General features: G+C 41.8%; 1 protein-coding gene across 2 annotated transcripts in view; it reads left to right on the top strand.

Moving 5' to 3' along the window:
* Positions 1-22,556, top strand: part of HECW2 (HECT, C2 and WW domain containing E3 ubiquitin protein ligase 2) — a 188,776-nt gene that overhangs the window by 5,430 nt on the left and 160,790 nt on the right. The gene's annotated exons all lie outside the window — the stretch shown is intronic.

Genomic DNA, 22,556 nt, shown 5'->3' with positions numbered 1-22,556 from the left:
AGAGTCCATTTCATTCAGATGCATGAATTGCAACCCTCAGTTGTAGGTACATATATACAGGGCTGGTGGAGGAGGGGAACGGATTGTAAGCGTAGAGGTTAAAGAGAAATGAAATGCAAAAACTACAGATATTGACAATTTAACTAAGTAGAATTTATTTCATAAATTTGTATACCACTTGATTTGTCGGACAAACAAACCTCAAAGCGGTATACAAAATAACGTATACAAAATTATTTCAAGCTTAATGTATAGAATCTTTTATTCTCTTGCTAATTATTCTTCTTTAAAGGTTCATCTTATATTTGACTTACTTTAGTTATGTTTTCTTCAGAAATCTTTCAAGATAATTCTTTTGTATCCTGTTAGTTATGTTGCTTTGAATATATCCTTTATACCTGACTTTTCTTCAGCAATGTTTTATTCTGGATTGTTTCATTTGATGTTTTAATGTAGGTTGCAGACTGCTTTGAGGTCCGCCCCCCTTAAAAATACAAAGCAGTATAGAAATGAAATGAAATGAAAACAACAACAATAATGATGATGATGAATGTGCACAAAGCAAGCAAGCACAGTTGGCCCTTCACTGCAGCAGTGAGTTTCATCATAGTGACACTTGTGCTCTGTGGCCTGGCAATCTTAAACAGGCTGCAAGACAAGACACAGTGAGTCAAGGCAGGGTTCAGGCTAGAGGGAAGGTGTAGGCTATGCTCTGGGGAACGCAAAGCTCTGACATTGGACTAGCAACGAACAAGCCAAAACTGAGTCGATAAATAGTAGTAGCTGCTCTGCTCAAAAGGCCCAGCCTTCTCCAGTAATCTCCTCCTGCAACTGAGTGTGAATGTTATACAGTGGAGTCTTCTGAGTCAGAGGATGACCGTGCCACATCCTCAGGCTGGAGAGGAGGGCACTGGCTGCTCAGGCTCACCTGAGAGAGCTGCTCTGCATGCCCCCTGCCCCTTCATAGTCCTCTCCCACATTCCCTGAAGATGAAGAATCTGATTCCAGAGCCATGACACCCGCAAAGAATATGAAGACTCTGATTGCATACAATATCTGGTTTATAACGCCACACTATGCTTAAAAAAGCATTTCTATAGACTTGTTGGGATGCGGGTGGCACTGTGGGTTAAACCAAAGAGCCTAGGACTTGCCAATCAGAAGGTCGGCGGTTCGAATCCCTGCGACGGGGTGAGCTCCCGCTGCTCTGTCCCAGCTCCTGCCAACCTAGCAGTTCTAAAGCACGTCAAAGTGCAAGTAGATAAATAGGTACCGCTCCGGTGGGAAGGTAACATTGTTTCTGTGCGCTGCTCTGGTTTGCCAGAAGCGGCTTAGTCATGCTGGCCACATGACCCGGAAGCTGTACGCCGGCTCCCTCGGCCAATAAAGCGAGATGAGCACCGCAACCCCAGAGTCGGCCACGACTGGACCTAATGGTCAGGGGTCCCTTTACCTTTTATAGACTTATTTAAAGAAAGGTATTCAAGAAAAAAGTATGTTCTGATGTTAGCAAAATACTGCTCTCAACAATGTGCAGATTGCCAAGGTGGTGCTCTTTACCGGGCAGGTGGAAAGTGCTATGAGTGGGTGGTTCTGATGAACAGGAGTTGGCGGAGAGACCTATTCTTCATGGGATTGCATTTCCCCTGAAGGAGCAGGTGCTTAGTTGGGAGTGGCCTCAGTGGTTAGGCGTTCCTTGCTTTGGCTGGTGCTATTTATGAATTGGGATAGCCTGACAGTGAGTACTCGTGTTCTGGACGCCTCCATGCTAGACTACTGCAATGCACTCTATGTGGGCCTTCCCTTGAAGACTGACGGGAAATCGCTCTGGCAAGAATTTCGATAGGGGAATTAGGCCACGAGCATATTACTCCTACTGTATTTTAAAATTGCTATAATATAATATAAAATATTATATAATATAAAATTGCCAGTTGTTTTCTGGACCCAAATCAAGGTACTTTGATTTTTAAATCTCTAAATGACTTGGGACCCAAGTGTCTGCAAAAACTCCTTCCATAATGACTTGCCTGTGCTGTAAGATCAGCAGATGAGATCCTTTTGGTGGTTCCTCTATAGCCGGCATAGGCAAACTCTGGCCTTCCAGATGTTTGGGACTACAATTCCCATCATCCCTGACCACTGGTCCTGTTAACTTGGGATGATGGGAGTTGTAGTCCCAAAACAGCTAGCGGGCCAAGTTTGGCCATCACTGCCCTATAGTATGTGATGTGGGGCTCCAGGAAAGGCCCTATTCTTTTGAGTTGAGTTGGCTACCCCTGCCTGCTACTGCAACTCACTTAAAAACCTGGTAGTGTATACTTACCTACTTCAGACGGAATTCCATTGAGTTTAGCAGAACTTTCCCCAGGTGGATTATATGTAGAACTGTAGCCTAAATTTTCAGTTCTCTCCTTAATGGCGTAAAACACATACCAAAGGGGAAAACCCAACCCCTTTAATATGAGTGCTCCAAGTTATTCCTAGAAATCCTGTTTTGCTACTGCAAAAATACCTGCTCTCATCAGCAGCGAAGATGAAATGCAGTGCACATTGCCCCCGGCAACACTTAAATAGCATCCCTGGGCTTTCTTCAGAGGTTGGGAATTTTGTTGTTATGCTTGGCTAGGTAGACCCTGATAAGGGTATATAGCACAGCGTCATATGGTCAATTCCGTTAATACTGTACATCCTTCTTCTGAGGTCTTAGTTGTATTGCAGTCTGGAGGAGATAAGAAACAGTAGGCCGTCTTTCTGTATTCCAGTAAAATAAACCCCTCCATTTCCCCAATCCCTTTCCACCTGCCAGAGGACTTCAAGAAGGAGAGGAAAAGGGGACAGGTTTGGTGGTGAGCATGAATAGTGTCTGGTCAGCAAGCCAAGCCAATATTAGTGGGCCATGCCTGGTGTGTATAATCATTTCTCCTGTCCTTGTAAGTAAAGAGCAGCTACATTGTTCTGAACTAAACATAAATTAATGTAATGTTTCTATAGTGCTAACAATGTGTTAGGGGCTATAGAGGATTCAGAAGTTGTCCCTGTCAATATCAGGGCTTGCACAACAAAATAGGAGCTTTTCCACTGTCCCAACAATATCTTAAGAGTCTGGTGGTGGGGGTTGGGGGAAAGAGAGTGTGAGATCAGTTATGTGTGGGGAAAATATTACTAACTACAATTTTGTAGTGGAGTTTCCCCTTTAAAGTGCATCCTACAGTATGCAGCCCTCTTTGAAGACACCCCCTGTTTAAATCATGGCTGTCTCATTTAAAGATAAAGGGTGGTATCCAACTAACTCATTCTGTTCATGTGCAAATCCTTGCAATGACTGAGGAAGTTACTGCCTGAAGAGTCCTCCCTCATTCCAAAGACATCCTCTCCAATTCCGTGCACGAAAGTTGAGCAGGCTGGCAACATCAATTGCTTCTGAAGGGAGCAGTCTAGCCTAGGAGGTTCAGGGCAGTCTGCATGGGTCAATTATGTCCACTCTCAATATCTGCCACCTGAGGTGGCTGCCTTACTCTCCCTGAAAGGGATATGCGGACACAGAATCCAGCAGAGCTACCTAGTGCTGGCTGTGTGCAAGATCACACATTGGCTAAAAGAAAAGAAGGAAGATCACCTGCAACTTGGTTCAGCATTCAGGTCTGGTCCAATACATTTTGATGCTTTAGATGGAGCAACAAATGGTGCTCCCCCTCAACAAGTCAAGGTGCATAACACCCAAGGCTGGCCAAGTTATTCTTGTGCTCGAAGCAGAAAACCCCACAAGTCTCTCTCCCTTGGGATAAAAATACATTAGCAATAAATTAAACAACTAATAATTTGCTGCCCTTCCACAACACCTAAAATCTGATGCCTCAGCCAGCAGCCTCACTCTGCCTGATGGTAGGGTCTGGCCTGTTAGAATTGCTTTTAAATAGTAAACCTCAAAGTTCTCCAAGCCAAATAAGAGCAAACAAGTGGCATAGATCTGTGCTGGGTCCCCCAAATTTCTTTTTTTTATGCTTTTAAGGGCAACTTGCAACTTCATATCTATCATCTATATGTGTGTGTATGTGCTGTTGTTGTTCTATTAAATAAGTGGTTTTTGATTGGCTAGAGAAAGTCAGCCAAAACTCTCCCACGTTGCTGAAGGTAATATGGGAAATAACCCCTGGAGAAACATATGGGTTGACTCTTAGGGAAGCGGGAAGAGATTATGCAAATACCTCAGATCTGCAAACTATATTTTTGACCTTGTTTTAGTGATAGCAAACATTTAAAATGATGACATACCTTGATTTTATTGTTTTAATTGCATAGTCGGGCATGTTAAGCCTCTATTGCAATTACACAGCTTGCACATAACGTTATGGGTAAATTATTTATAATGTGAAAGGTATTACATTCTAATTTTATTTTATTTTATTTAAAATTAGTATAGTTGCTGCAGCACATGGTTTGACTAGAAAGCCATGCAGTTTGACTGCATGCTTCTTATGACAGCTTGGGGCATTGCATGTGGGGAGCCTTTGACTATGGGAGGCAAAGCTCATGCTTTGCTACATGGGTTTGTGTTTCATCTGAAGAATCTAACATGATTTAGTCATGTTTTCCAACCACCATAGTTAATCAGCCATTGACAGTCTTAGAATTGGAAAGACAATGTTTACTTGGTGCATTCACCAGTGGTCAGAAGACTTGCAGACCCAGACTATGGAGCTTTGGCCAGAAGAAAGCTAGTCTCAGGACAGAAAACAAACTTGGAGAGGTAGAGTGATATAGTTGCAGCGGGTGCAGAAGACTTGGTCCTGGAGATTATCCCTGCATCCCTCCTCCTCTGGACAGCAGCTTTGTAGGGTCAGTGAGGAAGCTAGATTTGTACCTGCCTTCTGTGGAATCTTATTCTTTGGGGTTAGAGGGGGTCCTATAGCTGTTATTCCACTATTAAGGTTTGATGTTGTCCTTACGGTGTGGAGAAAAGAGTCCATCCTCATCTGTTTTACTGGATTTATGAGTCCCCATATTATCTCAGGCTTGCCCAAGGAAAGAGACAACTATGTGGGGGTCCATGTGCTTACTGGAAAGTGTAGGAGGTCTCTATGAACCCCATGCTACTGGCCCCTTATTGCCCAGGATGCAATCTAATAGGGGACTTGAAAGTGGGATGAGGAACTAGTTCCTTTGGAAACTCCCAACAATGGACCATGACAGGTTCTTTGAGCACAAAGGTATTCATCCTTCCGGCTCAGCTTGGGTTGCAGCTTTTCTTTGTCACATCCAGGAGCAGCCCATGATTTTATGCTGCCTTGGGTGAAGAACAAGCTGTCATTTCCTCTCCCATTTCACATAATAGTGCTTCACCAGACTGGCAGCTGTATCTTAGCTTCAGCACTGGTGATGGGACACCATCCTCCAGTGTACCGGAAGACAGCCTGACTGGCACACACAGTTCTTTCTTTCTTTCTTTCTTTCTTTCTTTCTTTCTTTCTTTCTTTCTTTCTTAGTTTTTATTTAAGTTAGTTTTATTCAAGTTTATACACTTCATTAATTTTACAATCAATTTAACATTTCAAAAGTTTGACTTCCTTCCCCCTCTTTCTGCAGTTCCTTAAATTTATTTTTTAATATCTTCTGCGTATCCAAATTCATTTAACTTTCTCATTTCATTATCAACTGTAAATATATACTCTTATAAAACTGCAGGTTATTACAATAATCCTGCTAATGTTTTTATCTGTTTACAGTTTATCTGTAAATATTCACTAAAACATATCCATTCTTTTATAAAAAGTTTGTTATCTTGATTTCTTATTCTTCCGGTAAGTTTCGCCATTTCTGCATATTCAATAAGTTTTTGTATCCATTCTTCCTTTGCTGGGACTTCTGCTTCTTTCCGCTTTTGGGCAAGTAGCATTCTTGCTGCTGTAGTAGCATACATAAATAAATTTCTATATGATTTAGGTACTGTAGTTCTGTCCCTATAATTCCCAAAAGAAAAGCTTCTGTTTTTTAAAAAATAAAGTTATTTTGAACATCCTTTTCAATACATTGTATATCATCTCCCTGTAAGCTTTAACCATACTTCAAGACCACCACACATGATAAAAAGAACCTTCTTTACATTTTCAACACTTGTCTGATTTAGATTTATACATTTTTGCCAGTTTACTCGGTGTTAGATACAAACAATATATCATTTTCATATAAATTTATCTAAAGCCATAACATACTGTAAATTTTATATCCATGTTCCGCAATCGTTCCCATGCTTCGGAAGGCTGGCACACACAGTTCTGGCCACTAGCAGAAGGGAATGATTTTGGGGCTCAGGAAGAACAGGCAGCAACTCCCAGCTAGCATCTCCCCACTTTGTCCAATGCCTGCTGCCTTCTGATACAGCCGCTTTGCTCTGCTTAATGATAGGGCTGTGTCCTGTCTCAAGGTGGTGTAAGATGGCACTCTAGGGACCAGCTCAGATGTGCAAGTTATCACTTGATTTCTATATGCTGATGACAGGCAGCCTTTGAGAGGAAGATATTTATAGGGTGGGGGAGAATCAAGGTTAATGCAAGATTTGCCTTGACGTGTGTTGTCAGCTGCAGCTTTACCTTTGTGTTTTGTGTTTTATTGTCATTGTGAGTGCTTGCATCGTTTGCGTGGTGTCAGAAGCACAGCTAATTAATCCCAGCAGGTGAAGCTCTGCGAGGAAAAAAAGAAACAGGAACGGGAAGGTGAGAAAGGCTGTTTCTTCAGAGTGGAAAGGGGGAGTTGGAGGAGAATGATAGAAACAACAAAAGGAGAAGTGAAGGCATTCAGGCTACTGTAAACAAACTTCGGCTTCACACCTGTGCTGTGCACGGCCACAAAATCAAGCAAAATGATGTTAAAAAGCATTAGGAGTGCTAAATTCTCAGATAATATTATTGAGCATCCTTTAACACTGTGTAATATTTGTGTGGAATGAGTCAAAGTATTCTTCCCCTGGCTCTTAATGTGCTTTTTCGTTTGGAAAACGATCAGGTGTTTCCCAGAGCCACAAGCATTAAAAGGCAGTGATATATAGTCAGGGTGGCCAGTCAGACATGGAGATGATTTCAGAAGCTTAGCTTTACTTTAGAAATATGCATTATCTTTTTTTTTTTTTTACAACAAAATGGTGTTTATTCCCAAGTAAATGTTTTTAGCATCAGGCAGCAGAAGCAAATCCCCTTTTGTCCCTGTGGTCATGATGGTGCTAACATTTTACTGAGTTTAAAATGTAAAGCTGTGCATATGCCAAGGGTACTTCATTTTTTAAAAAATCAGGGTTAGCAAAATGTTCATTTGGCAAGCAATCACCTGTTACCACCATGATGTCAGGTAACATGTGCAGACACTCAAAATGACATCATGCGCATGTGCGGAAGCGGCAAAACGCAACCTGTGCACGCGCAGATGCGCCGTCGCGTTTACGTTCCATTCAGGATGCAAACGGTGCTCCGGAACGGATCCCGTTCATATCCCGAGGTGCCACTGTAATTTAATCTCTGCAGCCTTGTTTTAGATTAACATTTTCGATACGTAACTTACGCATAGAATGCTCTATTTTAGATTTTATGGCTAGGACATAATTCCATGCAGTTTTAAAGATATTTGGGGAGGAAATCAATTAATTAGATGATTTAGCAGATTAGTATGAAGATTTTTTTCCTTTTCTGCGCTTTTTAGATTACTGGTTGAGATACAGACGAAAATGATTAGTAGTACAAAATTGCTTCCAGCAGTAATTGTAAGATTTTGGTGTACTGTATATATTTCGCACAGAGCCTAGTGAGATCTGAATATTAATTTGACTTTGTAAGTCTCTTCGAATTCAAACAGATTAATTGCATTTCTCATGAGACTTCTTGTATGCCTGTGCAAAAACAATGGTGCCTTTTCAGATGTAATAATTTGGCTCTTGTTTCCCTTAGCATTTGGTTGCTGAAATAAGAGAGATGTGGCTTTAAACATGTGCTCAAGGAGGGTTCCCACAAACAGACTCATGAGCACATGAACGCATAGAGCAGGGGAAGTGCCTGTAAACCACATCCCTCCACTACTGACAGAACCATTGACTATGTCTGCTGACCGCCACATCGTTGGCATCAGTGGAAACAGTTCCTGCTCTCACGTGTGGGTGCCAGGCATGAACATGTGTGTGCATGTAGCCATTCTTCTCAGTCTGGTGCTGAATGCACACCTGCAGGTCAGCAGGCACGTTGGACGGTTATGGCATTGTGGGAGCAATTTTCCTCTGCTTTCCACCTCACAAACTATGAATGTGTGAAGGCATTTATATGAACAGTCCTTTCCGGAGTTTTAGATTTTTCAGGATGTGCCAAATTTCCATGGCTTTCCCCCCAGTATACCCAACCATTTTTCTGCGTAGATGCACATCTCTATTAGAATGTGTGGACAATAAGTAGCGGAGGCTGCTTTGTTTCGCTTTAGTCCTGTCTGTTTCCCTCCATATCATACCTTGACTGGGCCCAGAGCGCTTCAAAAGGCAAGGGAGATGGTATCTGCAAGACCAGAATAGGAACCAAAAGTCTCCTGGCCTAATGCTGGGACCTGATTTAGTTAAGTTAGCTACTTCGTATGTGAAACTTAACTGGCCTCTTCAGACACAGAAGGGGAAAAATGTGTTCCACATTGGTTCCTTGGATTGGCCTCGTATGGTATAAAGGTCTCCTGCCTTTGCCTTAGTCAACATAATATTATCAGCTGTTATTTGTTTGCAGCTGCTAAGCTTGCCCACCTTCTTAACAGAGAGGTCTCCTTTTGTGGAAAAATGCTGTGCACATGGCGGTTTGTGCTTTGGGAAAGATTTGTGACCTCTGATGTCGGAGTGTAACTGTCAAGGATCAAGGTGTTTGCAATGTGCTGCTTCTCTGTTGCAAGCCTGTTTCGTGGCAGATGCTTTGTGGCAGGTTCTGAAAGGCGGAGAAGGCCTTTCGGAACCATTGCCTGTAGCTGGTGAATTCATATTAATTGGTCTTTGAAATGACAGGCTTTGATTGGCAGGAGTAGAGTCCTCCAGATACTGCTGGACTCCAGCTCCCACCGGTCTTGACCGTTAGCCATACTAATTGGGGCTCATGGGACTCAGAATCCAGCAACATCTAGAGGATGCTGTCTTCTCTTATTCTTGCTCTAGTAAGTGAAAAAAGTTAACTGCGAGTGGAGGTTAAAAAAAAGTCAATTGGGAAAGTTAGGTGGAGGTGTGAGCCAAAGACCAAAGAAAGCTGCTGAAGGTGGACAGCCGAGGCCTGAATATTAATATTTATTTCCCAGTGTGATAGTTAGACTTTGGTGAACTATTAGAAGAACAGAGATGGTAGCAGTGTTAGGCAAAGAAGCTGTTCCGTTAACTGGCCCAAGCAGCCAGAAGTTCAACAGGAGGAGCTTGGGTGTCAGAGGAAAATAATATCTGGTAGCTGGGTTATGCCATGAGTGATTCTGGTTGGGTTGAAGTTTTCAGGAATTTGGCTTGAGATATAAACCTCCGGAGGCTGTTGTTAGCAACGTGTCTCTTGAATCTTTAGATGTTGTCATGAGGCACATTTAAGACACAAATATCAGTATTCCTTTATGTACAAAGCACCTTTTAATTAAACAATATTAGGTTTTATTTTGCTCTGTCCCCCAACGTTATTTTCAGTCTTATGGATAAACCTTTTATGCCAATGTACCAGGAAGTTTTAAAAGGAAATGGGTAGCAGCAGAAAAGGGGTCACATTGGGGAATTCTTCAGTTACTGTGGCAGGAGGGGAGGTTCCATAGACCTTGAAATATTAAAAAAATTACACAAGTACAAATATCTAAACTCCCTCTTGAAAGGGTAGCAAGAGCAACTCACTAGCACAAAACCTTCCCATGCTTTGCTATAATTACTGCTCCATATTCTTTCATGGGAATCAGCCTTTTAATCTATCTGTCTGTCTATCATCTATCTATATCTATCTATCTATCATCATCTATCTATCTATCTATCTATCATCTATCTATCTATCTATCTATCTATCTATCTATCTATCTATCTATCATCATCATCTATCATCTATCTATCATCTATCTATCTATCATCTATTATCTGTCTGTCATCACCTTCAGCTCCTTCTTTCAGAAAGATTGGTTTATACACGATACTTCTACCTATATGATTTATTGATCAGGCTTCTATACCAGCTTAACTTCAATGCATTGAGGGCTCCCAGACCATTGTGGCGACAGACCTGACTTTCTGACTTGGGCACAGCCCGGCCCACAGCCCTATTCCTGGTTTTTACATTTCTCAGGTCCTCGATGGCACATTGTCAGTTCCAAAGGTAGGCAGATGAGAATGAGAAGCATCCAACTAGCAATCTGGGATGCACCAAAATTATGTAGATCATTAGCTTCTGAAGGTAGTACTCTTTTCTATTCTTTCAGATGGCATAGAATAGGAAACTGGAATGATCCAGCACTTAGAAGTCAGTAGGTAAAAGTATGTGGATGTGATTTCTGTGTTTGCCAGAGTTTTAAGACCACCATTTGTCTCTTTTCTTGGCTCATCTCTGCCTTAACATATCTGGCAAAGAGTGCTGTTGCTACTGTTCCTTGTCAAACTCTGTGACTCTTTCTGGCTTGTGATTTTATTTATGTTCTTGAGATCACAGGAGTGGAATCAAATAGTAAGAAGCTCAGCTTTAGTTTCTATAACGTAACTCTTAAGCCCTTGAATTTCCAATACTTATAGCTGATTTTTTTTTTTTTTTACAGTTGCATTAAAATAATTTGGAAGATGGGTTTGCTGTGGCAGACAGCTCGATTGGGTTATACTGGTTTTGCCTTCCTTCCCACACACTTGTTTCTTTCATTCTTTGTGCTTTACATACACAAATAAGGGTTATGGGAGTGCCCCCTCATCTCTCGTGAGCACAGGAAAGCTTTTGTGAATTACTGTGTTTTACTTTGTGCTCTGAAAATTGTTAAGCGTGGGCTTCTTGCTGATTTGACCCGCTGTAGTCTGGATTGACCCCTCTGCTGCCTATTTACTTTTTAAATGCCTTTCGCAGAATTGCTGACTGCTTGAATGGCATCTTGTCTCTTTTGTCCCTCGGACGTTAAGAAATAACTTAGGATTGGGGGCTGGAATGTGTCCTGTGTCATATGTAGAGATACAGAAGCCAATTAATGCAAAGTGGATGGTTGTTAACAGAGAAGCATTATTTGCTCTGCCGCTTTGTCCTTAACATTTTTTTAGTGGCTCAAAGAGAAGGCTAAACTGATTTCTCTGTAGCGCTGAGCTTTGTGATTGGAAAATAATCTCTCGAAAAAACATTTTAATTGGGTCACGGTTCCACAACCACCTGCTGATGATCAAGCAAAACAGAATTGCAAAGCATTGCCTTAGGTTCCTTTGGGAGGAAAGGTGGTATATATATTTAATAAAATAAATAAAGTTAATAGATGGTAAAAAAAAAAATCATCACAAGTGTGCATAATAATAAGAGTAGAACAAAATAGTCTTGGCTACAGATTAATTTTTAGTTTTTGTTTAGCTGAGATATGGAGACCATTGTGAGTGTGTATCAGTTAGAATAGCTGGCACACACCGTTCCATAGCAGTAATCCTGAGTACAGTCTTACCTTGGTTGCCGAACGCCTTGGAACTCATACATTTCAGCTCCCAAATGATTGAAAACCGGAAGTGTGCGTTCTGGTTTTTGAACAATTTTCGGAAGCAGAACGTCTGGTGCGACTTCCAATTGGCTGCAGGAGCGTCGGAAGCTGCGTCATGGTTTTCGAACGGACTCCTGGAATGCATTCTGTACGAGAACCAAGGTACGACTGTATTAGGACTGGTGTTGGCAATTTGCATCTTTGGCTGCTGCCAGGGTTGATGCACCATGTCAGGGTCCATCAATGATGCTGTCCCTGGAGCATGTGGCCGGGTCTGTGAACTGCCTGATGTTTTATTTACCTACAGTACTTTAGACCAGATATTGGGAACCTCCGACCCTCAGGCCATATTTCATGCAGTGGAGTCCCAATTTGGTTCCTAATAAACACCTACTTGTCTCACACCTGACATTGTATGCGGCATCAAGTGTAGGGCCTGTACCAACTTCAAAAGGATAACTAGGAGCTTAAAAGTGAGCTCCTGGTTGTTCCTTTGCTAGAGCAAGGCATACTCCCACCATCCCTCAGCTGATGGGTGGTGGGAGCATAGGAACAAGAAGCAGTTTGCATGGAAACTGCTGCTAAAATACAGGTTCCATTTTAGTGGCATTTTCATTGCTGCTTCAGGAGCAAGTCTCTTTGAAGGCGTACTGGGAATGCAGGAGACTGACACCTCAGGTATAAGGCAGGTGCCCCCCCCCGCACACCTGCTGAGGGGAAAAAATGTTTCCCATTCCTGCCCTGGACTGATGCTATCTTGAAGGCATTGTAGCTAATTAAAATGATGAGTGGGTCATATCCACCTGGCACAAAATGCAATTTTGATGCTGCCCATCCAGCAGGTAAACTCACAGATGTTGGAAGATGATGATGCTTGGCTGTGGGGAGGGGTGTTTAAACTTGCAGCAGCTTTGCTATGTCTAAAGATGCACGTCATGTAAAATATTCCTCCTCCTCATAGCCATAAAACACGGATTTCCCTGCCTTTTAACAGAGGGAGAACACAGTTAACTGGTCCCTTCAAAACAAACAAGCAAACAAAAGAATGAATCCTGGATTTAAAGTAGAGACTTGATGCCTCTAGTCTGGAATATTTTTTTTAGAAAAAAAAGAGTTCAGACATATGTTTTAAAAACAAACCATAGTAAAGGAACAGGAAACAGAACTGAATTTTGATAGAGATAAATATTTGCACCTGCAGTGTAATAATTTCTCCAATAGATTTATCTACTTTATTGTTGATGAGTAAACAGGTCCTTTCTGTAGAAATATCTTGTGTTATAACTGAAAGTTGAGGGAGGTTGTTTTGAATGTGGAATTGGGTCTTGGGGGATTTTACATCTTTTGAAAGAGCCCCTTGATTACGTACTTTTTGCTTTGTCCAGAGACACAGATTACTACTGGCAGTACTTTTCTTCACAATGTTTTTGTATTTTACTGTATCAGTCACTTATTTTACACTAGCTAGCAAGTGATGTTTACAAGTCTACAATAAGAAACCCTATGAATTAGGCTTTTCCAATGGCTGGATTCCACGGTCCTTTACTGAATACTCTAAATAACATTTATCAGATTATTCAGGCAGTGTACATGTTTTTGTATGTGCCCCTCCTTGTTGACAGATAAGAGAGGCAGGCCTTGGCTTTTGCTAACTTCATATAGGAATATCTGAGGATAACAGTGTAATCCTTAGAGATGCAGAATGTTCTTATCTCTGAGAGAACATCTCAGTTTCCTTTAACAGAACAGAGAGTGATCTTAAGGGTATATTTCAGTAAGTGGAGCTGTGAAGAACTTGCTGAAGGAGGATGGCACATAAGGCAAAGAGGAATTGGGCTTTGAGGACACCGTCTTTGTGAGAGGAAGTGGGGTTTGGGTTCCTGTCATACCTGTGCATGTTGAAAAAAAAAAATACCCACACATATGTTGGTGGTGGCAGGCCAGTCCTTTGTCTTTGAGGAGGTAGGAGCAGGTGGTGTTCCAACACCTGGTAATTTTTGCAATGCTAGTGGAGCCTCTTATTATTCCCTCCAAGCAGAGCATTCTGCTCTCCTGACCCTCTTCCTGCCCTTGCTCTGTTTTTCTTTTCTGTTTGCCACTCTATATTCCACAGCTACTGAGCATGCTCAACCCTCATTTTTGTCCCTTTTGGCTTTTTCTTTTTTATTCTGCAAAGGTTAAGGTTTCATCAGCTTAGATGACAACCCCACTTCATTACTCACCACCTGAATGTACTATCGGAAGGATATCCTTTATAAACTAAGGCTGAAGTCCTGCTACCCTGTCTAGTGACACCCCCGTAGATCCATATTTGGGCATAGCAGTTGAATTCAAGTTGTCACTTTTGGTACAGAAAGCCTTTAATAGTTTGGGACACTCAACTTGCAGAATCGCCTTACCCAATAGGTGCCCACTGGAGTGCTTCAATCTGTGGAACTGACATTGTTTCAGGTTTTCCAGGCAAGTCTTTCTGGACATGAAGATGCTGACACACGGCTTTAATTACAATCAAGTGGCATATAAATGTTAGAATGGGGTGATGGAATTGTCCTCTCCCCCTGCCCTCCCCCAGTTCAGGGATATACATTTGAATCATTGCAACATTTATCTCAGTAAGTATGATTGCAGTTACTTTTAAAATGTTGATGTCAAACTTTCTAGTTCCTTTTTCTCCTAATAATATACATGTTTGCAATCGTGTATTATATTCCAGTATATTTAAACTCTTGCACTTTTGTTAAATTATATCTGGAGGAATTAATAAATCTACAGAGACGTTCAAAGAACTGAACAGATCATTCTAATTTTTATGAATGGAAAGTGTGATGACCCAAGTTTATTGAGTTAACTATGTGCAATAAGAAATGATGGTTGTACTAGGCGAAACCAAACCAAATATGGAGAACTTAGCACTTTTCTTCTTGGAATAAGCCACTTCATCGGCCTTCCATAATTATGACTTCAGTGATATGGCATGTTGTAGACCCAGGATAGGGATGAGTGATGGACTGGGACGAAAAAATTGGCTCATGGATTTAATAATAATAATAATAATAATAATAATAATAATAATAATAATAATAATAATAAATAATTTATTATTTATACCCCGCCCATCTGGCTGGGTTTCCCCAGCCACTCTGGGCGGCTTCCAACTGAATATTAAAAATAGTACAGCTTCAAACATTAAAAACTTCCCTAAAGAGGGCTGCCTTCAGATGACTTTTAAAAGTAAAATAGTTGTTTATTGCTTTGACATCTGCTGGGAGGGCGTTCCACAGGGCAGGCACCACTACCGAGAAGGCCCTCTGCCTGGTTCCCTGTAACCTTACTTCTCGCAATGAGGGAACCGCCAGCCCACATTCAGGAGTCGGACTCTTTGCTATCATCAATTATTCCACAACAAGAAACTATAGAGAGAGAAACATTTCTTTTTTGATGGAATGTTTCTGATCCACAGCAGCAGCTGAAGTATTTGTGAAAAAGCTGTTCTGTAAGGGAATGTGTTTGAAAGCAAGTTCTATTGCAATGCTTAGATGAGGCTACTTGCACACTTCTGACTTGGGACACAAAGTTCAGTGAGACCTGATCCCAGATAAGTGAGCTTGCTGCATTGTTAAACAGACTGTGTGGAAGAAACAGGCTGCAGCCATACATGAAAGCAAAAGCAGCAGGTGCAGCCATACAGCATAAGCCTCCAGGACCAAAATAAAAATTATGAGTGCAATTTTGCTTTCTTATGTTTTTAAACACCAATAGTTTCATGTCACTGGCTCAAACGAGCCTTTACTTATGTGGTAGTTAACTTAGTCTATTAATTCAATCAATCCTTTAATACCCTGCCTTTCTTCCATAATGTGTTGGTGTGCCAATTTCTAATGCTACTCTTGCAAAATTTCGCTGATGACTAACACAAGAAGAAACGGGAAAGCTTACATTCAGATTCTCCTATCAATCCCGTTGTGTGTGGCTTGATGCACTGTGAGTTCCTTTCTGTTGTTGTTGTTTAGTCGTTTAGTCGTGTCCAACTCTTTGTGACCCCATGGACCAGAGCACGCCAGGCACTCCTGTCTTCCACAGCCTCCCGCAGTTTGGTCAAACTCATGCTGGTAGCTTCGAGAACACTGTCCAACCATCTCGTCCTCTGTCGTCCCCTTCTCCTTGTGCCCTCCATCTTTCCCAACATCAGGGTCTTTTCCAGGGAGTCTTCTCTTCTCATGAGGTGGCCAAAATATTGGAGTCTCAGCTTCAGGATCTGTCCTTCCGGTGAGCACTCAGGGCTGATTTCCTTCAGAATGGATAGGTTTGATCTTCTTGCGGTCCATGGGACTCTCAAGAGTCTCCTCTAGCACCATAATTCAAAAGCATCAATTCTTCGGTGATCAGCCTTCTTTATGGTCCATACCCATGTTTTAAGCAAAGGGAAGATTCTGCCACTTCCAAACCATTAAGAAGTGGTCTTCATGATGCACATGGGAATGAATACTTTTGCTTGAATTTTTTCTTTAGAGTTGTCACTGATAGTTTTTGTCTTTCTTAATCCTCCCTTATTCCTCCCTTGTTTCTTCTTCCTCCAAGTGAGAGCCTAAGGGTGCACTTTTATTGCAGGCATGACTCTTAGGCTATTGAAAATTTGAGTTTGTTAAGAGAACAAAGTTTCTTAATTTATTGAATGCATGCATAATAGTTAAGTCACCACACCATCCCCCCCAAAAGCTTGGGAGTATCCTTTTAGGTTGTCTCCATTGTAATATATTTTGTGGTCTGCTAGAAACAGTACAGTGTTTTCAGTGCCAAGTTAAAAATATTCAGTCTACAATGCAATTCATGCTGGTGACGGTGACTAAGATAAGAGCAGTTGGCTCAGTTTTCTGGTTGACCTTGAAAGCACTTTGTTTTACTAGGAAGTGGAAAATTAACCATTGGGTTGTATCCAGAAATGAGTCCTTAAAAAGAGATGCATTTTGTGTTCTTGTTTATGGTGTGTGCAGCTTGGTGAACATCCATGCTACTTGATAATTTAAAACTAAAAAGCCGCTTTTGAACCACATGTTTCCAGTTCTAATTTGAAAATTTTAAATTAATCAGCGAGTTAGCCTTATGGGTCATTTCTCTTCTGCCTCCCACCCATCCTTCCATATAAGTGACCAACACAAATTGTATCCAAATGTTATATTTATTGTCCACTTAAGGCCTTATTTGAATGTGACTTCACCAATTTTCATTACTGTTCACGATTTACAGTTCTCATACATTTAACTTCATTAGAACTAAGGGCAGAACTAGACAATATCTGTGACGTGGGACTTGCTACTGAAATTACAGAACCATGTAAACTTTTACCATTGTGTGTTCGACATCCTCATCTTTGTCTCTCTATGTCTTCCACTATTGTCTCTGTCAAAGGGCGAGCCAGAAGTATATCACACGGTATTAGCATGATCTTCACAGACTTGGCTGAGTGCCTCATAAGCCCAGCAACTCATCCCCAGTAGGACTTAGCCCATGAATCAATTGCCAAGAGTGAAGGTCCATGCTTCTCCACAGCTGTCAAAGTTCTCTCCTCTTCAGGGCTTTCCCCATGCAGCTGGAGACTGTGGCTGCATACAGCCTTTTGCTGCTCTGCCTGTTTCAGCCCTCTTCTGGTTCTGGGGGACAGGTGGGGAGGAGAGCTTGTTGCAGCAGGAAGGGGAGACACCTATGACTCTTCACCACCCTGACTTACCTGTGTCTTTTGGCCTTCTTCCTCCCACTCATGGGCTTCTGCTTCAGCCTCTGATTCTGGACTCCACAGACACTCTCAGCTCACTAAGCCCTATTACCCCCCTCAGCTTCCAACAGCTCCTCTTCCCAATATTCTCCCTCTGACCACTCATCGTTGTCTCACCACGACTTCCTGGGCTCCGAGCCTTGTTCCCTTGGTGGTTTCCCAGCTGGTTCCTCCCACCATTCCTCTACATCCAACCAGTCCATGACAGTCAGTCATGATGATATCATGACACATCCAAGTATTCCTATATGTTTTGGCAGGCATGGAGGACTTGTAGCTTTCCAGCTCCCAATATCCCTTGCCAGCATGGCTAATGGTCAGCGATGAGGGGAGTTGTAGTTTCGCAACATATAGGGGGGGGGCACTGGTTCCCGACCATTTGGATGAGATATGGGGAAAGAATTATTTGTAGGACAATGGGGCGTCTATTGTGGGTTGCCACAATCTGTGGGTTGCCATCTGATTGAATTTCACTTTGATTCTGATTTGATTTTAGGATGTATTTTAATTGATTGCCTGATTTTATGTTAATATGTTATATGTTAGCCGCTCTGAGCCCGGTTTTGGCCAGGGAGGGCGGGGTATAAATAAAATTTATTACTATTATTATTATTATTTATTTTGTTTTTTATAATGAGAAGATGAATCAGTATGCAACTGAACTTTTGAATCGTTGTTCATTTAGATCATGTGAATGCCGTCTAGGCAGAAATAATTCATTTTGCTCTGATAAGATTTGTTGGATACTGCTAGGGTTTCTAGGGCAGTCACTATTTATCATTTTCCAAAGGAAATCCCATCCAAGTTTTGGCATACAGTATAGGTAATCAATAGGTGCTTATGACTAATGTCATAATCATTACTGCTGTCAGGTGCTATATACTAAAACTGAAAGCAGCAGAGTGCTTGCCTTAACTTCTTGTTCAGATTGTGGAGGTGGGTATGGGGCACAGTCACATAACTTCAGAATATACATGGCTCATCTCTTTAAAACGATTGAAGACTGGTACCATTACTCCTATTTAAGAGTTTGCTCATATATATTTTGGATTTTTTTTAATTTTAGAAACAAATAGTCTTTTCTACTTTTGCAAACCTTGAGATTGCCCCAAGACCCCTTTTGTGTGTGTGGTTGGTGCTGCTTTGGCAACACAACTAACAATACATAACAGCCAGAGCATCACAAATAGAGGGAATTGTGTTGCATGTTCAGACCCAGAAACCTCCCCCTCTAAATAAATTCACACATGACTCAAATTTTTGGCTTTGGTTTTTGGCAGAATTTAGGCCACAACTTTATTGATTACAGAAAGTGACCGGTTGCATAGTCTCTGGTTCGACTAGCTCCCTGCCATGCAGGTAACTCTGACTCAGGGTTCCAGCATAGGTCAGCCAAGGGTGAACACCTGGATAAGCAGAAAGCCAGGAACGAGCTAACTCCGCCACCCAAATATCCCCCTGGACTCAGACATGGGCACAACCCCCTCTCAGGGGTTGACCAAACCATCGAGTCCCTGGATTCATTTAATGGAATACCCTTCACATAGGGATGGCGAGAGCGTTCTCCCATCCCTATCACCTGAACCAGTGCCTATCCGCAACCTTACAAGCTGTGACGATTTGCTACGCAGCAGGCGAAACCCAAATGGCACCAGCCAATCAGTCAAGTGGAGAAAATTCCTGCTGTGCCCCTGTCCCAACAACAGACAACACACGACGGAATAGCAAGGTCAAGTGCAAAGCCCTAAAATTAGGGAGAGGCAGGCGGGTGTTCCGAATGCACACGCCAAAAGAGAAAGCTCTGGGTCACGTGCATGGGCATAAATAGGTCCCTCGAACTGTTTGAACTGCATCCCATTAGCCAGATTGCACCCAGCTTTGCGGTACCTACCAATCGGGTGTTGTGGCTGTCCAGATGTACCCACCCACAACACAGATTGTCGGTTGTCCAGGTCTCACTGCAATACGTGCCCTCTTTAAGGGAGGACCCGATTTACTGACATTCCTGAGAAAATTTGTTGAAAAAGCAAGGGGTTGTGTTTTATTTTTGAGTACTCCCTTATATATTCACCATCCTTATATATTCACCATCTCCCCTTCACCTTCTCCCGCCCTGCCCCTGATAATCATTCCTATAAAAGGTGTTCTATTTCTCCAGCTGAAAAGATTTCAGGACCTGTTGTTTAGGGATTAACCAAGGCTTTGGCTAATCCTATACTTTTATATAAAAAAGGGCATGTTTCAGAAATCAACAGTGCATGAATGAGAGTCTTAACTTAGCAGCTTGGTTCTGATTCTTTGGAAATTACACACAAGCAAAATATCAACATTTTGCATATATTGGCTAAACATACTCACAGGCCTGATTTTCTTTTAAATCCTTTCACTTTGTTTAGTGCTGTTCATTCAGACTGAATTGACTCAGGAGTAAATACAAGGATGGCCAACTTATACATAGTATTTTGAAATGAAGTGTGTTTGTGCTTTATAGGTTGTGTTTTGATTATCACTCTGAATTGTTCAGTACCGGCAAGTGGAATAGCATTTGTAGTGGTACAGTAATTATGTATGGTGGCCCTTTGGTAAGCATGGAATATTGCCTTCTCGATTTTTAAAGAAATGTTTATTACAGTTTCAGAGCACCAAACAAAATAGAACATCCATGATCGCCCCGCCATTGTCATCCTGGCTCTAACCAGTAGAAAGAGGATTTAGTGCAGTCTTTAAACAGCTTTGGGTCTGTAATGCCAAGGTTGTGTTTTTTGGGAAGCACTGGATTGGTGATTTTGGCCATGTGGCATGATCCCAAAAGACAGATTTAAAAGATTTAAAGGATTTAAAAGAAAGAAGGGCAGTACCACCACATGTGCGTTCTTGAACTTCTTCCTGAACAGTCTCTCCAACAATGGGTAGATAAGCGATTGTTCATATAACTCAATGTTATCCATGTGAGGTGCCGTCTATCAACCAAGTTAAGAGAGGATTTCCTAAGCGTTGCTGAAATGGACTTCTTGAAAGTCAATTTCAAGGTGGCTGAAAAGTGGCTTCTTCCAAAGTATATCCCAAGAAGAATAAGATATTTCTATACCCATATCTTTCTCCTAAGCCATCTCACAGAGCCCTCATCTAATGGCATATTGTACAGCAGTGATATCAAGCCCTTTCTGTGGTCGGTGCTTTGAGCATTGGATTTATGAGAAGATGAACAAAATACTTAATTTTATTTGCAAGGTTAATGCAGGCTCTTTAGAAGTATGCCACCTTTCAAGAAGCTTAAAGTGCTCAAAAAATAAATCTGCAGTTAATACTTCTTGAAAATACTTGAGCTTAGTATTGAGCTAAGTGATTGCCTTATTTCACCTCCTATGCTGTTTGCAGTGATTAAAAGGCAGTGCAACACAAACCTTAGACGTATCAATGAAACACTAAGGACGCAATTCCATGTGTATTAGAAAATCAATTGCATTGACTGCTGTGGGACCTACTTTCAGGTAAAACATTTGCAGGCTTGGACTGTTAGTATAGCAGTCCAAAGAGAATTAGGTCTTTTAGGAAGGAATAATTTAAGTAATTGAATTGCAGAATTTGAGATCTCTGATTTAATTTCAAGAGGTTTGATGCTGATTTACTAAATGATTTTTGACGAGTGGCTGTGTTTTTGTTCTCATATTGTTCAAGTATTAATTTGATAATTTGTCTTTAAATACACACTGAAGCAAATTTCATCCGTAATTAGGAGTCACCAGTAGAGAGTGGTTGGGATATCAGCAAACAGATAGAGCCAATCCTTTGATTATTTGTGGCTAATTTAATTGGAAGGGCTGTGAATTAAGGGCACACTTATTTTTAAGTTTCCGCTGCCTTATGAGGAACGGAAAAGAAAATACCATGCAGTCTTGAGGCACATGAAAACTCTACAGAAAAGTGGAGATCTGATAAGACTTGCTTAGCATTTCTTTAAGCAACCTTATCTCCAAATCAACTCAAACCAGATCTGGCACTGCCAAGATTAAAATGGAATGAAGAATAAGAGCTGTTTATTCACCCTAAGTAATGGCAGAATGTGTACTTCTTTCGCTCAGGCTTTTGGGGTGAAGGGTGAAGTACATTGGCATGATTTTTTTATTTTTATTGCTACTACTGTTTAGTTTGTGTGGCATTTATGTTGGCCTTTTTTAATACTACTATTTATTTATTTTGGAAATAATTTTATTTATTTATTTATTTTCACACTTATAAACAAATAGTTATTTAAGTAGAACACTGGAAGACATTCTAGCCATTGCTGCTATCTTTGACTGTATTTCAAAAACCACACACACTTGCCTATATATTTGGAATCTTTTGATGAGTCTTGTGAAAACCATATGGTGAGATATTGAAAGCTAAATAAACACATAATTGTAGAAGTTGCTGCGCCCGAATTTCCAATCCCTTCGTTCTAGTTTGTCAAGTCTTTTATCCTTATTCTTCCTTACTCGCCTTTTCACGTTGCTTAAGGTAAAGGTAAAGGTACCCCTGCTCTTACGGGCCAGTCTTGACAGACTCTGGGGTTGTGCGCCCATCTCACTCAAGAGGCCGGGGGCCAGCGCTGTTCAGAGACACTTCGGGGTCACGTGGCCAGCGTGACAAGCTGCATCTGGCGAGCCAGCGCAGCACACGGAACGCCGTTTACCTTCCCACTGGTAAGCGGTCCCTATTTATCTACTTGCACCTGGGGGTGCTTTCGAACTGCTAGGTTGGCAGGTGCTGGGACCAAGCAACGGGAGCGCACCCCGCCGCGGGGATTCGAACCGCCGACCTTTCGATCGGCAAGCTCTAGGCACTGAGGCTTTTACCCACAGCGCCACCCGCGTCCCTTCACATTGCTTAGGGTTGCCATATTCAGAAGAACAAAAAAGAGGACGCCCGCCCGCCTACTCGCCCCCTCCTTCCCTCCCCTCACATACCTTTGCTGTCTTTGGCCTCCTGCTCACAAGATGCTGCATCTCCAGATGATGCGTGACTGAGTGGCCCCTGGAAAGGCCACGCTACACAATTTCTAGAGTGGAAGACTGTGCAAAGCCTTGAGGCCGCCAGAAATAGCATGAGACGGAGGTGGTGCCAGTGGGGGCTGCAG

Source organism: Podarcis muralis, chromosome 1, assembly GCF_964188315.1.
Source record: "Podarcis muralis chromosome 1, rPodMur119.hap1.1, whole genome shotgun sequence".
Lineage (NCBI taxonomy): Eukaryota > Metazoa > Chordata > Lepidosauria > Squamata > Lacertidae > Podarcis > Podarcis muralis.
This window is presented reverse-complemented; position numbering and strand designations above follow the sequence as displayed.